The sequence below is a fragment of the Eriocheir sinensis genome, chromosome 10 (genome assembly GCF_024679095.1).
Source record: "Eriocheir sinensis breed Jianghai 21 chromosome 10, ASM2467909v1, whole genome shotgun sequence".
Taxonomy (NCBI): domain Eukaryota; kingdom Metazoa; phylum Arthropoda; class Malacostraca; order Decapoda; family Varunidae; genus Eriocheir; species Eriocheir sinensis.
This window is the reverse complement of record NC_066518.1, coordinates 20389686-20404023: the sequence shown is the minus strand read 5'-3', so window position 1 is coordinate 20404023 and position 14338 is coordinate 20389686. Positions and strand designations below refer to the sequence as shown.

The 14338-nt window shown below is 40.4% G+C and overlaps 1 protein-coding gene across 2 annotated transcripts in view; it reads left to right on the top strand.

Moving 5' to 3' along the window:
- Nucleotides 1-9465, top strand: part of LOC126996676 (mitochondrial nicotinamide adenine dinucleotide transporter SLC25A51-like) — a 68138-nt gene extending 58673 nt beyond the window's left edge. For both annotated transcript variants that reach the window (XR_007751340.1, XM_050857411.1), the window contains exon 11: nucleotides 6156-9465. The gene's annotated coding sequence lies outside the window, so the exon portion shown is untranslated. The remainder of the gene's footprint in view (nucleotides 1-6155) is intronic.
- Nucleotides 9466-14338: the final 4873 nt, after the last annotated feature.

The window sequence follows — 14338 nt, the reverse complement described above, 5'->3', positions numbered from 1 at the left end:
ATATATATATATATATATATATATATATATATATATATATATCTATATATATATATATATATACAGTCGTCCCTCAAATAGTACAGGTGTTAGGGACTCAGGACCCCCATACTATTAAAAAATCCGTATAAAATTAGTGACCCCCCTAGAAACACTCCCTGGGCTGCGTTTGAGAGAGGGAATTGGGACTCTCAGTACATCCCAAGTGCTCTCAAACGCGTTATGCGGCAGCACGAGTTGAGAACTTGGCACGTCCACTCCGCTCCCGGCTTTGAAAGGTGGAACGCCTCTGTGCTGTGATGACGTCATCAGCAAATATGGCGGCCCAAACAAACACATAAGTGCTTCCATTGCATCAGGAAGATCAGCGTACCCCATTTTGCTGCGAGTGAGACGCCGTTACCATAGCAACGACGAGGCTTAGTAAAAGGACTGCCTTTATCTTTACTCTTGCAGCACTCTTGGAGCATTGGCAGTTACTGCGGTAAGAATTTCTTTTACACTATGATAGATACAGTGAACACTGCTCTCATTCACGTGGTATGCTCTCCCTACCGCAACGTAACTCATCCCAAAACGTAACGTCTCCGAAATCTGAATTCTTCTGCAAGGTGAACACCTTTCTCGAATGCTTTGGGGTGCTTTCAGCAGGTGTTTTGGTAAAACAGTGTTGCCACTCACGCCATGGCTACGGTGCGACGAGTGGGAAATTTAAAAGTCCTAAAAAAGTTCTTCCATGACAATCCGTATAAAACCAAAACCGTACTACTGGAAACCACACTATTTGAGGGACGACTGTATATATTTTTCATACTCGAGTCCATGTACAATTCCACTTCGGTATCATGAATCAAAGTACAAGTACAAGTACTCAGTTTTATGGCGGAACTTGAGTCCAAGTACAAGTTCTTTTGTTCTGTACTCGAGTCCAAGTATGTACAAGTAATTTTTAATGATTTAGCCTTATGATCTTACTTTTCTGATTTTTGACAAGTGGCAAACTGACAATCCCTCTTTGCCCTGGTCACTTTACATGACCTCAGTGTCACCTCATCTCAGGGTTAAGGCCACCTGGCCTTCCCAAGCCCCAAGCTCAGGACACACCTTTGGTAGTCCCTTAATCTAATTTCACCTCCACCTATGCAAGTCATCAAACACCACACCAGCCACATGTTTGCAGTTTTTGTTGTACTCAAATGTACTCGAAAGATCTCGTAAAATTTTTGAGTACTTGGAGTCCAAGTACAAGTACTAAGGGTCTTTTGACCCCGAGTATTAGTACAATTACAAGTACATGATATTGTGTACTTATGTACGAGTACAAGTACAAGTACATGTACTTGGACCCAAGCCTGGTGGGGGCACGGGCTGTATGGAGGCCATCAGGGTCAAGCACGAACGTCCCTCCGAGGAGGGACCACAGACTCTTGGCAGGTGACAGCACATGAAGGGGATGGGAGGATGCCAATAGACCAACTCTATCGGCTGACGTCAGCCTAGACAACCAAGTCAGTCTTTTGACGAGGACTGGCATGTCTCTTTGTACAAGTCGAAACTGTGAGCGTGGGTTCCCTTTATACACCACAAGACGAGAGTGCTCAAAGCGGAAAACAATGAGAATAGAGTCTCAGTTAGGGTTGCCACCTTGAGCTAAAAAAAAGATAAGGAACGCAATCTCCCATTCTCCAATACAGAACAAATCCATATTTTAGGGAACAGGTTGCAACCCTAAAATTTATCTTGCCTGCCATGACTGACAGCTACTGCCCTCTGCTGGTGAAGGCAGGAGGAAGGAGGGGAGGGATGTTACGACGCATATTTTACACTTATTTCAGGACGACAATTGACAAAATTTTATGGACTGGTTTTGTGCTTCACCGATAAATGAGCTCACTACAGTTTTAAAATACTGAATTTTATCTGCTTAACCATTCAGACAGCCAAATATGGAACAAATGGCATTCTGTATTTTAAGTACGGGTGGCAAGTTGGCAACCCTACTCTCAGTCCGCGTTGTAAACTCGTAGAAATAGCATCCGTGTGCTAGTTTCCAATTGCATTTGTGCTTTAGTGTGCAATCTTTATGTTTTCAGCTATACAGTGTGCATTTTTTGTGCTTTAACATGTGCCCCAGAAAGGTGATTAATAGAGATGATGATACAAAGAAGAAACCAGAAACAGCAGATACTATGCTCGCAACAGGAACGGGGTGCGAGCCTTGGCATCCCTCCTGGACGTGACTGACTCTCGTTCACCATCCATCACCCTGGCCCCTTTTGGTCAATAGGGAAAGTCCTGCAGTACAGGTACCTAGTTTAGACCAGACGCTCCCAGGGATCATCTTCTTAACCCTTAAAGTACGGGTGGCAAGATATTTCTCTGGATGCTGTGCACAGGGAAAATTTAGACATTTAAAAGGGGTGGAAATGGTGTCTTTGCAATAACTGTATACAGTACCCTCTCGAGTTTTGCGCTATCTGAGTTTCACGATCCTTGAGTTTAGCGCTTAGTACTAGATTCTTACAATCATGACTTTCGCGCATTACCGCCACGAGTTTCGCGGTGCTTTGACGTGTACAGGTCACATCTACCTACCGTCGGCGTCATGCGTGCTGCCTTAAAAGACAGTGTCCAACCATTGGGGCTATGGGCAACCGCAGTTGCCCGTATGCCCAACTGGGAGCGAGTTGTTGGTTGCCCTTATGAATGGAAAACGGTTGTGAGTACGAGCGTGGGTACGTGGGTACGGAACGGCTGCATGTAAACAAATAGACGACGGCAGTGGCTAAGGAGTGAGGAGCAGTGGAAGATGGCCCACCAAGAGATTCGTAAAATGGACTGGCAGAGCTGCTTTGCTTACTACTTGATTAACAAGATAAGAGAACACTCCATACTGTGGAACCAGTCCAAAAATCTTTTTATCGAGTCTTTGAAAATTGTAGATCTCTCGGTGTTGCTTTCCTCTTCTTCTTCTTCTTCTTTTGACCTGTAATGCATGGCAGCGATGGTGAAAAGTAATAGTGAAAAAATAGCAAAAGGGCATAGAAAACCAAAATCAGGGAAAGAAAAGGACAGAAAAACACCTGCACTAGCTGACATTTCAGTAATCATGTGTGTCTGTGATGATGTCCGTATCACTGGTATTCTTCTAGCTACTTGTGTTGTTTGTGTCAAGGTCTGTCAACATGGTCTCAGTTTTCAGCCTTGGTTACTTTTTTTCAATCTACAAAGATTGTCTTTGCACAAAAAATGACATTTATTTTCAAAAGCTGTCAAAAGGTTGCTCATTTGCTGATTTAAGTGTGACGTTCTTGCACATCTGTACAAAATAATAAAGGATCTGAACATACAGGCAAAAGTACAGTTGTGCATTTGTATGTAGTTCACCTGTCTGTTGCCAATATTGCTGCTAAGACTGTATGTTTTACCTTTTTAATGCACCCAATTTTTTGTCTGGGACTGTTTGGAAAGTCAGTTGCTATATTTTTTCACTAGCATGCCTTGGTAGTTAAAATTCTGCCGACAAGGAACATTTTTAGTTCTTAAACCAAAAAAATATTTATATGATACTGTACAATGAGCTTTAGTATACACTTAACCCTTTCACGCACCGTGACGCAATTCGCGGCAAAACGGAAGCGTCTACATGAGCTTTTGACTTGAATTGCTTCAAATACTTTTTAAAAATAGCCAAAGATAAAGTATCTTTCAGAATCATGTCAAAAATTTTTGCGTCAAAGATCCAAGGTAAACCTATAAAATAAACTATTTGTCAACTCTCATGCCGTTGGATTTGAAGTGATAATTGCCTGTGGTTCAGTTGCCTCTCAGCAGGCAGCCTGTGAGCACGGCTGTCGTCCCTGTAAATTATTTTTTTCAGTCGGTAAACTTCGCTGTTTATTTGCATTTCTTGATATTTTTTTCTTTCATAAGGCAGAATAATCTCTTCCAGAACCAACGATATTTAATAATGCCAGGAAAAAAGAATACTCGTGGGTGAAATCGATAAAATTTTCGCAGCATGGTCAGGCCATTCCACGAGGCCCCCTTAGGGAGCCCCAGACAGATGTTGCAGTGGAATGAGAAACTTATTAAACTTATGGTGCATGAAAGAGTTAAGACAGCTTCTGTCTATGTGGAATATTTTTAATCTTGGGAAACAAAATTACTTCAATGGCTGATCATAGTGAGATGACTATAATTTACTTCTAATTTAAAACAAAGAGCCAGCATATGTATTAGCTAGAGTGTGGTACAAAGGTGTGGGTTGGCGATCTCTTGAAAACTTAAAATTTAACAAATTTCTCTCTCTCTCTCTCTCTCTCTCTCTCTCTCTCTCTCTCTCTCTCTCTCTCTCTCTCTCTCTCTCTCTCTCTCTCTCTCTCTCTCTCTCTCTCTCTCTCTCTCTCTCTCTCTCTCTCTCAATTTTTTTCCATTGTTTCTATTTCTATTGGTATAATTTTATTTTATTCAATGAGCATTTTACTTTTTTGGTGACCTGTTAACAAGAATTGTTGACTGACATATTGGCTGTTATTGGAAATGTTAATTATGTCAGAATTTGAATAAACTTGAAGCAGTCATATGGAGATAACTTCACTGTTATACACTTTCCTAAATAGTACGAGTACCTTTAGAGATTGAACTGTCTTTACTCCATTCCATCTCGGAAAAGAAATTTTGATTTGGCACCCCGCTCCCAAATAGACAGCAATGGCTATACACTCAGCACCACACTCGGGCACTCAGAGAACTGTAGGAGGTACTTTGGGTAATGAGCTCAGTTCTTTTTTCTATTTTGGGATTCCAGAAAACAAGGTATTGTTTTGAGCCAAATGTCCAAAAAATATATATTAAGTGAAAAACAGTAGAATACAGTGTATTAACATTTTTTTCCTAAGCATATAAATATATGTAACTAGTCACAGCACCTGAGTCTGAGGCATGTATTATCATGCACTAGCAACCTGTTGTCTCATGGCATGTCCAATTTCTTGTGTAATAAATGATAGCCTACACATAGGAAATTGCTGTCAATATCAATAATATGCACACAGTAATGACCAATACCATCAATTATAGTTGATTTTGAGTTACAGTATAACCCTTATAACTCGGCACTGTATAACTCGGAATTTGATATAACTCAGCATTGCAGCGAAATATTCATTAAAAAATAAATTTCAGATTCAAACAAATAATAAAAAAAAAAAAACGGAAAAAATTCATGCATCTTGGCATATTGTCGAGTTTTAACCACATCCTTTTGTTTACACTCGGCATGCCTCACCCACATTTTCTTTGAACGTATATCCACACTTGGGCCACCTGATCTCACACTCCAGCACTCTCTGATTCATCTCTGTATGCTGCCGAGTTATCTCCACATCTTGTGGTTTACACACGTCAAGGCTTGCCCACGCTATACCTGTATCAAAAACATATACCTTCACTCTCCCTGCTCGTTCCTCAAACACCCACATGTTGTCTGTTTAGCTTTGGACTACGTGACTACAGAAGCCCCATCATTTGTATGTGTTAATTTAAGCTTTTACTGCTGCTGTGTAGTGCAGTGTTTTCAAAATTTTGACTATATGCAAATGGGGGGAAAGGAAATGAGGGATTTGCATACCTCGGAATATTGAATAACTTGGCAAAGCTGGAGCCCCCTATCATGCTGAGTTATAAAGGTTTTACTGTATATTGGTCATGTCGCAGACACCTGTTTTGTTCATTTATACCATCACTCATTATAATTACATAGCCCTGGTGCTGCCCTCCACAGAGAAAAGTATAACAAAACAGCTGTCTGCAACATAATTAATAATCTGAAACAAAATCAACTATAATTGACGATATTCCTCACTGATACCGACAGCTATTTCTTATGTGGGGGTTATCATTTATTATCCACAGAATCATACACACAGTGTGACAGTAGGTTGCCAGAGCATTATAATGCACACCTCAGACTCAGGCACTGCGACCACAGTATTATCTCTCTCGATAAAATAAATAAACATCATCAGACGAACGGGAATTTCTTATCTATAATGGAACAGAGTATAGAAGAAATTAAATTTCAAAATAAATTTTAATATGGATGCCATTAATTACCATAAATTTAGTAGTACAATATTTATTTTTTGTTTCAGGACAAGAAGGATAATGTCCCCTATGCCGTGACATACACAGTTCTATCCCAGAAAGACTCCTTTTGGATCATGGAACTACTTTGTTTCCTATCGTCAGTTTTTAATATGTATAATGTGTGTATATATATATATTGGCCTGTTTGCAGCCAGGCATTCTGATGGCAATTGCCACCCTAACTTTAATTTTCTATTAACTTTCTTGGATGCAGGGGGACAGCTTTTTTTTTTTTTTTTTTTTTTTTTTTTTAAAGGAAAGGAAGCAGCTCAAGGGCATAAAAAGGTGTGGGAAAAAAGCCCGCTAAATGCTGCTCCTAAAAAAAAGATAAAAGTAAAGAGTGGCCAAAAGAGAGATCAATTTGCAAGAATCTGACACTGATTGCCACAGCAATGTAAGATAATATTAAAGACATGTCCATATTACGTTATTTGTATATATTTAGGCATAAGGAAGCTATTTTTATCATGCAAGATAAAACCCCTCATAACCTAAATGATTATACTGCAAGTAAGTGTAACCAATATAGCAAAGGACCTGCAATATTATTAATTTTCAAGTATGAGTTGATAATAATATTGCAGGTCCTTTGCTATATGTACAGTTCATACTTGCAGAATAAACATTTACATAACATTTTTAGGTTTTTATCTTGTGTGATTGAAATAGCTTCATTATCCCCAAATATATACATCATCATCATCATTACATCGACGCCTGCTCCTGGGAGCTCCCACCAGGGGATGGCCACGGCAGAAGAGCTTCCAACTTTCTCTATCCAGACACTCCCTCCTTGCCTGCTCAAAGTTTTTCAAAGATCTTTCCCCCCTTTCCCTAACGTACTCTTGCACCCTATCCCTCCATTTCACTGGAAATCATCCTCTAGCATTCCCTCCCTCTATCTCACTCACATACACCCTTCTGGTCATCTTATTCTCCTCCACTCGCTCCATGTGGCCAAACTACTTTAAAGTCTGTCGCTTCACTTCTTCCACCACTCCACACTTCTTCCCTTCACCCCTGTGACACATTCCAAAATGCTCGTACGCACTTTCATTACTCATTCCATCCATTCTACTCACACCACAAGCACTCCTCAAATAACTCATTTCCACTGCCTGCACTCTAGACCTTTGACTTTAATTCCAGGCCCACGTTTCACTTGCATCTGTGAGGGTTGGTACTATTATTATATTTCTCAAATCCCTCTTTACCTCCATGCTCACACTTCTGCCATTCACGATTCATCCCAAAGACCCTACCACCCTTCTTCCTTGCAATGCCCTTTCTCTTATCTCTCCCTCCGTACCACCATGCTTACGCATAACTGATCCAAGATACTTAAACTCATTGACCTCCTCCATTTCTTCACCATTCAAAATTATTTTGCATTCTTTTTCACATTCAATTCCCACTCTATATGGGCATACCAAATCTACAACCTCACTTCTATTTCGCTCACAAACCACCACTTTACTTTTGTTGACATTTACTTTCAGCTTTCTCCTTTTACAAACACTATCAAAAACACTGACCAAATTTTGTAGGTCACAAATATATACATATCATTTTATATGGATATGTCCTTAATATTACCTTACCTATGTTTTACCTATCTATGGCAATTGATGTTAAATTCTTCTGCAAATTGTTGTTAAAAGATAGTTAAGTCATCCCTCTGCCCAAGGAGGTTAGGAGGAAATTAAAATTCTGGTAGTAATAGGCATCAAAATGCCCGCCAGCAAATAGGCCAATGGACCGTATTGGCTATACAGGCAGCGCCATGCGTGGCCAAGCAGTACTTTTCATAGAATTCAAATAATGCACTAGAGTGTGTCTAAGGCTGCCTCCAGGATACAGGGCCTTGGTGCTGCCACCGCTCCGAGCCAACGACTGCACACACTTTACTCTTACCTGATTTCCTGACACTATTATTTGACATGGAGAAAAACTGAAATCGGGTAGGAGCGGTGTGTGCAATCATCAGCTTGGAGCGATGGCAGCACCATGGCCATGTATCCCTGAGACAGCCTCAGATGCACTCTAGTCTATAACTTGAATTCTATGAGAGGGACAGCTTAGAGTTGAGTGGCCACATGTGGCGCTGCCTATATAGCCAATACAGTCTGTTGGTTATGGTTTGCCAAATCACTAGAAATTTCTATAAGCAGTTGTTATATTAGTGTGTCACTGGTGAGAAGTCTACTTCAAAACCCATAAGGTGAGTAGATTGTAAGACTGCCTAATGTTTCATAATGTAGTTTGCTTATTGTCTTACATGTAAACATGAAAATACGGAAAATTAAAACTATTGAATGCCACAGTAAAACAGTGTGAGATGCATATGAAGGATAAACATTCAAACAAAGATAGATGTTGACCAGAGAGGGGAAGAATTTCATGTAACCTGGCTAGACCCAATGACATAAGCAGTTAGGTTCAATGGAAAATATTTAACTTATAAGAAAATGGAACAGACAGGATTTATGTTCAAATGCACTGTTCAAGATTTTTAATTCATGATAATTATAGGTTTTAAAATGAAATGTCATACATCTTGTTATACATGTGCATTAGACATTAATGAATGAATATGGTTTAAATAGGAATAATTGTCTTCTTTACCACACCTGCCTTCAGTGGTACAGCTCTTTTAGCAAAATATCTTCCTTGCTGTACTTTACCATGTAACCATGAATTAAAACAAGTGGGTTATTTTGCACATGTATGCTCAAATTACTTCTCCTTATTAAGGCATTCATTTCTACTTTAAGTGATAGTTGGCTAGATAAACATGAACTGTGGGAACTGTAACAAACCATAATAGCTAAGCTAAAGTGTGTATACTCGTTTGTTAACAGCTCTTAGGCAGCTGTTGTTTGTCAGTGTTGTCCTTGTTATGCTGAGGAGGATCTCTCACTACCCACTTGCCAACCTGTCCAAGATGCACTATAGTCCATCGACTCTAACTTGAGCCCTGTGGCTTGGCCCAGGGAAACCCCCATTCTAGCGATGACCTACGCAAGGCGATCTGTCTCACTGTTAGTCTGCACGATATCTATTTATGGAATATATATAATTCATAATACGACTGCATGGTGTTATGAATGGCTTGAGAGGTGAGGGAAAGACAACGACAGAGTCGCGCCCAAAGGCTCAAGTTAAAATCTATAGACTATAGTGGAATGCTTTATATACTATGAAAACACTGACATCACCATGTATTAAAAAAAACATATTAGTCTTAGTGGTGTGTAAATAGATGTACAGTTTTGTAGATGATTATTCCTTCATTTAAATGAATGTTAATTGTTAGCAAGGAATTTATTACTTTCCATGAAAGAGGTGTTCGTGTGTTTTGCCTAATTCACCTCACAACCTATAAACTGTGCTAACTATGCCAGTAGCCAATGAGAGAAGAAAATTTCAACACACAGAGCTTGAACTCAGGCCCTGTATACTACAAATAGGTAAGAAATAGGTAAGTACATATATATACTATATACACACAGAGTAGCCATCACAAGAAGCAGACGTCAGTCAGCGCAGGTGCTCCTGGATTCTCAAGAGTCAAGACAATACGGGCTTACTGAAGCCTTCAGGCCTAGGATGTGGTTCTGGGTTGAGGGAAATGCAGGAGTGCTGTCCCATCTCATATTAGTGCAGCTTGGACACGTAGGTTCAAAAAATGGAGGAAAGTCCAGCCTCACTGGAGGCCAGTGCTGTGTTTACATCCAGGATTTTTGAGTTTACACCTCTTGCCCAGCCAAGAAAAAGCCTGCTTCATCCCACGAGGGACTTTTCTGGCTGAGGTGAGGATGAGAGTGCAATTTCCAGAAGGATGGCATATAGAAAAATGTTAGTGCTGGAGAAAATGGTGCACGACCTGGCTGGAAAAGTGGAGAGAATGGAGGAAAGGCAGAGATTGGTGGAAGAAGAAAAAAAAGAGCTGAAGCACAAGTGCAACAAATACAAGGTGTTGTTAAAGAATTATGAGGAAAAGGTGGAAGTAAATATGGAGTGTGAAGGAACTGAATGAAAAGCAAAATCAGAAGACGTGGACATGGAATGCAGCACGGCAATCGAGAATACGTGCAGTGGAAATAAGTTATATAAGAGGTGCATGTGATGTGTTAGGATGGGATGGAGAAAGTAATCAAAGCATGTATGAGTGGTTTGGTATGGGTGTGACAGCGAAAGGAGTGGAGTGGGTGAAGCGTGGTGCATTGAGATGGTTTGGACACATGATGAGAATCGGGGAGAATGAATTAGTGAAGAGAGTGTATGAGGGAAACATTGAGGGAGTGGGTGTCAGGGGAAGACCACCGGTGAAGTGGATCAATAGGGTGAGTGAGTATTGGAGTGAGAGAGTTGGAAGCAGCAGGATTGAATGTGCTGAGAGGGAGTGCCAGAACAGGGAGAAATGGAGACACTTCTGCCGCGGCCACCCCCTGGAGGGAAGTTCCCGCAAGGGAGCAAGGCGTCGGAGATATAGATAGAATAGGCATGGAGGAAAAAGTAAGTTTCAAGGAGATTGTAGAACAACAAATCAAGGAAGAAGCAAAGGTCTCAGTGGTCCAGGTGATCAAGCATAAAGATGGACTAGTGAGAGACATCGTTGAAAAAAAGAGCGTGGTTGTCTTTGGGCTGAAGGAGTAGGTCCTGCCAATACGGCATGAGAGAAAAAAGCGAAAAGCAGGTAGCTGTTGACCTGGTGAGGAAGGTTCAGCATGAAGGTCATAGTTTGGAGGACGAAGTAGAGGAAGTACTGAGGACTGGCAAATATGTAGAAGGAGGACATCAACCTGTTCAGGTAAGGTTCACATTGCAGAGGAAGTGCTTGCTGGAGCTTAGAAACTTTCTAGAAGTGAGGAATACAAAGACATATGGATCAGGAAGGACCAAAATAAAGAAGAAAGGGCAAAAATCAACGAATTGTGGGAAAAAGCCAAGCACAAAAACAGGAGCAGGACAGAGGCGGAGAAGAAGAGATTTCTGTGGAGGGTCATAGACTTAAGATTGAGGAAGTGTTACAGACGGGCAGCAGAGAGGGAGGAAGTGATATTAAAGGTGGCATACACCAACGTGAATGGGTTAACATCAGCATTGGCAGAATTAAATGATTACCTACCTGAGGGAGAATGAACCTGGCATCATGGGAATAGTCAAAACAAAGTTGGGCAATGCTGTCGTGTCCCTAGGTATTGGTGAAGGAAAGTACAATGTGTGGAGGAAAAAGAGAAGGGAAAAACAAGGTGTGATGATGTTGATTAAGAAAGATCAGGGAGTTGATAACATAAATTATGGCAAGGGATGTGCCGAAATGAGGAAAGTTGGAGTACAACGAGAAGGATGAAGAAATAGAGACTTTGGTGTGGTGTGTGTTCCACCAAAAATGAGAACTTTGGGTAAAGAAGAATATGAGAAAATGTTGAAAGACACAAGTGAGAGGGTGGAGGAAATGATAAAGAGTGACAACCTAACCATGATGAGGGACTTAAACTGCAAAGAGATGTGATGGGAAGAGTGGACGTCAAAGGGAGGAGGAGGGGTCATGGGGAAATACATTGCTAAGGATGGCAATGGAAAATACTCTTATGCAATCGATAAAGGAGAACACAAGGTTTCAGGGGAATGATGAACCTTCAAGGCTGATCCTAGTGTTTACAAAGGAGCCTGAAATAGTAAAAAAAAGTGTCGTACAAAATCCCTCTTGGACGAAGTGATCACATGGTAATTGAGTTTACGATGAATGATAAAAGAGAAGTAAGGAGAGGAGAGGACCACAAAATTGGGAGATACAATTACAGCAAGGTGAACTTTGCTTATTTGAGAATGCACTTTGAAGAAGCGGATTGGAGTAAGCTCTACAGAGCTGGAACAGTGGAAAAGAAGTGGCTGTCTTTACTCGAGATTTACAATGAGGGAATAAGACAATACGTGCCAAAAATGGGGAAAAGGGAGATTGGAAATAAAATTTGATTCAATAGAAGAAGTAAAACAGCAAAGGGAGAAAGAGATATAGCATGGAACAGGTGGAGAAAAAGAAAAGACAGGACCTTTGGGTCAAGTACAAACAGCGTAAAATTAATACATCAGAATACGAAGGGAGGATCAAAGGAACTATGAGAGAAATGTATTAGAAAATTGTAAAGCACAGCCAAAATTACTTTTATAGACATGTCAATAGCAAGCTGAAAACAAAAAAGGAACAATTAAGTAAACTTAAGGTGACAGGTGAAGAGTATGAGGATGCGGTAGCAATGGTGTTGGTTATGAATGGTTGTTTTCAGGCGGTGTATACAAGTGAGAAAAGAAAACATGGAGTACCTGGAAAGAATAGGGTGATACGGGATGAAGTCGTACACGGGGTGAAGGCGTATAGTCGCTGTAAAGAAGTTTCTGGCAACTGGATCGTGACGTCACGGGAAGGGATGGGGAAGACGAGCAGTGTCTATGTGGTCACCATTTTCTGTGCTTCTATCGCCGGTCATCTGTTTACAAGGTAAGAAAACCTATTTTTTTAGTCTTATTATTGTTCGGCCTTATGGTATAGTATGTCATGACCGTGAAGATGTGCCTGATCATTTTGGTAAGAGGTGTATAGTGAAATAAGCCCTCTATGTGTAATATGCGAGTGAAACAAAAGTGATGGACAGTGAACTTGGTCCGATGTTTGGGTTCAAAGAAAAAAAATGGCATTGGGGTGAATTTGTATGGGGTGAAGTCGAGCTGTGAATTTTTGGAAAATTCATAAAAATTATTAGATTTATTTAATGTCTCCAAGCATGTGTGACCTATTAATTTAATTAAGTTAATGTCAATAATAGTTCAAAAATTTTGAAAAAAAAAAGATTTTTAATGTGATGTCACAGAATTGTATTTTTGTACCTATACGTATTTGTTACAGTAAACCCATAATTTTCTACAATGTTTTAATTAACCTTCTAGTAGCTTTACAGGATTAAAACAAGCTGATAACTGGAAAAAAAAAGGTTCACCCCATACCTTGAACGGGTTCACCATACTACGTGGGGAACCCGTATGAAAGAAAAAAAAATGTATAAAATGTTTAATAGCTCAAACTACACAAAACATTGAGCTTTGACAATTACACAGTAGTTAGACAAATGATTCAGGTTTTTTTTGGTGTCTGTCTGGTGCCAATAAGTTTAAAACTTTTTTTCTACAAATATTTTTTATTTTGCTGCACGGCTTAACCCCATATCACCCTACAAGTTCCAGTACAAGAAGTGGAAGGATTAATGGAAGGTCTGGACATGAGGAAGGCAATGGGACTGGAGGGTGTGTCTGGCTGGGTCTTGAGGGAGTGCAGTAAGCAATTAGCTGATAAGATCCAATGTGTAATAGTCAGCTCACTAGCAGAAGGTAAGGTCCCAGCAGATTGGATGCGACCAGACATTATACCAATTCACAAAGGAGGATGCTGTGAAGACCCTGGGAATTACAGGCCAGTCTCTTTGACAAGTGTGGGAGCAAAGATCAAAGATCAGTAAGGCTGATCAAGGATAAATGGATGGACTACCTAGAGACAGAATAGACTGACGGACAAACACTACGGCTTTCGAGGAGGAAGATCTTGTTCAGCGAGTTTGATGTGCTTTTACTCACAAGTGATTGACTTAATACAGGAAAGGAAAGGTTGGGCTGATGGAATTTATTTAGATTTACAGAAAGCATTTGATAAGGTGCCACATAAGAGACTGCCGTATAAAATGAAATGCATTGAGGACTGGGAGGACTCTTGAGGCAGATGAAGGATTTTTTGGAAAATAGGGAAATGAGGATATGGTGATCAGGGGTGTGAGGTAGGGTGACCACCCGTCCCTTAAAATACAGAATCGTTCCGTATTGGAGAATGAAATGGTGTATTCCGTTTTGAACCAATATACGGAACGTCATTTGTTCCGTATTTGTCTTTCTGAATGGGCAAGCTGATAAAATTCAGCATTTTAAAGCTGTAGGGATAGCCTTTTTCAGTCAATCTAAAAAACCAGGCCGTAAAATTATGTTTGTCAAGGGTCGTCCTGAAAAACATATACAGTACGCGACCCCCCTTCCTCCTGCCTCCACAAGCAGCAGGTAATGCCGTAACGGCTGTCAAGGCAGGGCAGGCTACATAAATTTTTGGGTTGCCACCCGGCCCTTAAAATACAGATTCATTTCA